The sequence below is a fragment of the Carlito syrichta genome, unplaced genomic scaffold (assembly GCF_000164805.1).
Source record: "Carlito syrichta isolate Samal-C Ts95f unplaced genomic scaffold, Tarsius_syrichta-2.0.1 Scaffold10602, whole genome shotgun sequence".
NCBI classification, from domain to species: Eukaryota; Metazoa; Chordata; class Mammalia; order Primates; family Tarsiidae; genus Carlito; species Carlito syrichta.
The window spans coordinates 1-4,216 of record NW_006954698.1 but is presented as its reverse complement, the minus strand read 5'-3'; the positions used below and the strand labels follow the sequence as shown (position 1 = coordinate 4,216).

The following is a 4,216-nucleotide window of genomic DNA, read 5'->3' as shown; positions in this document are numbered from 1 at the left end:
GGTTTCTATTATATCTCCACCTAATTTATGTTTTCTATTGTGCAGAAGAAAATTAGATTATCAACACCAAGCATGAGTCATAGTAGGCTTAGTTAGATGATGACATCATTTCCACATGTTACCTTATTCTGAAGTAGATTACATAAATCTTTGCCCCTGGTACACAGTCTTTGGTATGACTATTAAATTTTTATTACTAATGCAAATATCTGAGAAGCAGTTGTTTTCATTTGGTAGGGGCAGAAAAACACCTTCATTCCTCTGGTCTTTTTCTATAATTGGATAAGTACCCAATTTTCTGTATTAAATATTTTACTGTCCACACAGAACACAAGCAGAAAGGACAAAAATTTTAAGGAAATACTGAAGAAACAGTTATTTACAATACATCTTAAAAATGAATAAGTTAAATGATATAAATAAGATAAATGCAGATTATCTTGCTACAAACTGAAAAAAGTGTAATGATTTAGTCAGTCATGTGTTTTGAGTTCTCTTATTAGTGAACAACTTTTTAATCTTGAAACAAAGGCTCCCATACACACAAAATAGTCATTTCCTGAACAGTTTTTTCAGGGCATGCTTTATGTCCTTGTTTCTAAGACTGTAAATAAAAGGGTTCCGCATGGGTGTTACCATAGTGTATGTCACTGAGGCTATGGCACATGCCTTAGAGTTTTGGGTAGCAGTAGAACTAAGATACACTCCAAGGCCTGTACCATAGAACAAGAAAACAACTGGAACATGAGACCACAAATGGAAAATGTTTTATACTTGCCTCCAGTTGAGATTTCTAAAATGGATGTCACTATTTTAGAGTAAGAGAAAAGGATACCAGTGAGTGAAATAAAACCCAAAAGCCCTATTGCAAAATCCTTCACTAGATCATTGAGAAAGGTGTCAGAACAAGCAAGGGGGACCACCTGATTAAGTTCACAGAAAAAGTGAAGGATTTTCAACTCTGTACAGAAAGACAGTCGCAAAACCATCAAGCCCTGTAACAAAAACTCCAGCACACTCAATAACCAGGTTACCAAAAACGGGATACCACAGTACTTGGGGTTCATAATGACCCTGTAATGCAGTGGGTGACAGATGGCCACAAACTGATCATAGGCCATTAATGTTAAGAGGAAGTTGTCTAATCCTCCAAAAAGCATGAAAAAATACATCTGGCTGAGGCAGTCTTCAAAGGTTATGAATTTTCTCTGCGTCTCCATGTTTAAAAGCATTTTGGGAATGGTTGTGGAGGTTAGACAGATATCTGAAAAGGACAGGTTGGAGAGAAATAAGTACATGGGAATGTGGAGATGGGAGTCCATGGTAACAACGACAATTATGAGTGAGTTTCCAAGGAAGGTGTCTAGATACATAGATAGGAACATCCAAAAGAGCAATGACTGCAGCTCTGCGTATTCTGAGAGTCCCAGGAGAATAAATTCTGAAACGCAGGTTTGATTTCTTGGTTCCATGTACTGATGAAACTGCTGGAATAGAAACAAGAACTAATTTAGCTACAAGCATTGATCAAGAATGTAACACATGGTCAGCCCAGTTCATACAGAAAAAGCATTTGACAAAATTCAGCATCCCTATCATGATAAAAAGCACTCAACAAAGTAGGAATAGAAGAAAACCTCCTCAACATGATAAAGGCTGTGGGTTTAAAAAACAAAGCAAAACACTACAAACATCACGTGGTGAAAGATGAAAGTTTTTTATAAGATGAGGAAGAGAAGAATGCCTGCTTTCACAAATTATATCCAATATTATATTCTCTGGAAAGTTCAAGCCAGAGAAATTAGGCAAGAAAGAAATAATAAAAGGTATCTAAATTGGCAAGGAAAAATTAAAATTACATCTGTTCACAGAGGGCATGATCTTATGTGCAGCAAACCATAAAGACAACATAGCAAAAGCTATACAGAGTGATGATGATGCCAATTTTATAGTTATTGAATTAATTAAATGAAATTACGAATATAAAACACCCCCATATGACTTGCATTAATCAGTAAATTTTTGATACCCCTTTCAATCCCTTATAGATTTATTCCTCACCTCTTATCTTCGTGTCCACTGGGCTATTTCCACACCTCAGCATCTTTCTACAGATTTGACAACAGCAACACTGTTTTCTTTTTTTTTTTAATCAATATTTTTTATTATGATATTGTGGGGTACAGTTAAGGGTTAGGTATACAAATATGCTTCGTTCAGGTCCCCTTGTTGATAACAGGTGTCTCCCCATCCCCAGACAGATGTTTACTACCATTAATCCCATCCCCCTTCCTTTCCCCCCCATACTTTCCCACCACTGTCATCATTTTCTTATGGTAGTACGTTGGGTGATCAAGTTCCACTATATGAGTGAGAACATGTGATACTCAGATCTTTGTTTTTGTGAGAGGTCACTCAGTATTATAGACTCTAGTTCCATCCAGGTTGCTCTGAAATTCATGATTTTTTTTCTTTTTTATGGCTGTGTAGTATTCCATCGTGTATATGTACCACATTTTTTAAATCCAGTCCTCTTTTGATGGGCAGCATGGTTGGTTCCAGGATCTTGCTATTGTGAACAATGCTGCGATAAACATACGTGTGCAGGTATCTTTTTATAGAGTGATTGAGTTCTTTGGGGTATATTCCCAGTAGGGGGATTGCAGGGTCATATGGGAGGTTGATATTTAGAGATTTTAGGAATCACCACACTGCTTTCGACAGAGGTTGCACTAGTTTATACTCCCACCAACAGTGTTGAAGTGTTTCCTTTTTGCCACACCCTCTCCAACAACTGTTATTTTTTGAGTTATTGGTAATTGCCATTCTGACTGGAGTTAGGTGGTATCTTAGTGTGGTTTTGATTTGCATCTCCCTGATGATAAGTGAGGTTGGACATTTCTTCATGTGTCTGTTGGCTGCTCGGATGTCTTTCTTTGTGAAGTGTCTGTTCATATCTTTTGCCCATTTTATAATGGGGTTGTTTGTTTTTTTTCTTTTCAGCACATTTGAGTTCCTTGTAGATCCAAGATGTTAAGCCTTTGTCAGACCTGGAGTTGGCAAATATTTTTTCCCAGTCGGCAGGCTATCTCCCTGCTCTCTTGATGGTTTCTTTGACTTTGCAGAGGGTCAGAGACCTAAATGTAAAACCTCAAGCCATAAGGACCTTAGAAAATGAAGGACATACCCTCATGGAAATTGGAACTGGCATCCAATTCCTGAACAATACCCAAAACCCACAGGACATAAGGGATAAGATAGACAAGTGGGACCTCATTAAACTGACAAGTTTCTTTTTCTTTTTATTAAGCACACACATTCATAAAATATCATAAAGAAAAAATGTTATCTTAGAAATCTCTACCTAGTGGATTTCTTTATTTTATTTTTTTCCAATTTTATGTTCTTCACATTGACCTGGGTGATCTCTCCACAGAGGCAGTCTGCTCAAGGACATTACCTGCGATGAACCCTGTGCAGACTTCATGCATTTCAGAATTAAGTATCAATCCAATGGCCAAAATAAAAGATCTGTGTTATTTTGCTGCTGCCTACCTGACTCAACTACTTTTACTTTTCATCCCTTCTCTCATTATTAGTCAATATTAAGAATAGCTTGTAATTTTCTACACATACCTGACACTTTAATTAATTCCTACATTTGTTTCCCTGCTGCCTCTTATCACTTCTCCACAGGAAGACGTCCATTCCTACTTCAAAGTTCAGGATAAAATAAGCTTGTCTGTGAAGCCTTCAAGAACCTCTCCCCTCAGGAAAATCAACTACTTTTGGATGCACTTCCCCAAGATTGCAGTGCTGACTCTAGATACTGCCTTTATTTATTTCCATGGCTCTTCCTCCTGCATAAGCTGTGAACTTCTTAAGAGAAGGTACAGTATCTTATTCTTTTCTTCACCTCCAGAACATAACTTGTGTCTACCATGCAGGAATTACTGGATAAATATTTGTTAAATGGCTGAAGGACAAAAAGTGGAATAGCAATAGACAGATATTTCCATCAATGGAGTAGAAAAGAGAAGCCGTACCTTTCTTAAAACTTGCAATTGTTCTTGCTTTGGGGAATGATCACTCTTGGCAAAGCACCTGTCATTTAATAATAAGTGTTTATTAACTGAATAATCCTAAAGTCGCTCTTGACACTAGATAAAGAGTTCTCATCCAGAGAACTTGCAACACTGCTAGCACTGCTAGCATG

At 37.3% G+C, this 4,216-nt stretch overlaps 1 pseudogene; it reads right to left on the bottom strand.

The window, feature by feature from the left end:
- Positions 1-552: 552 nt before the first annotated feature.
- Positions 553-1,322, bottom strand: LOC110595185 (annotated as a pseudogene).
- Positions 1,323-4,216: the final 2,894 nt, after the last annotated feature.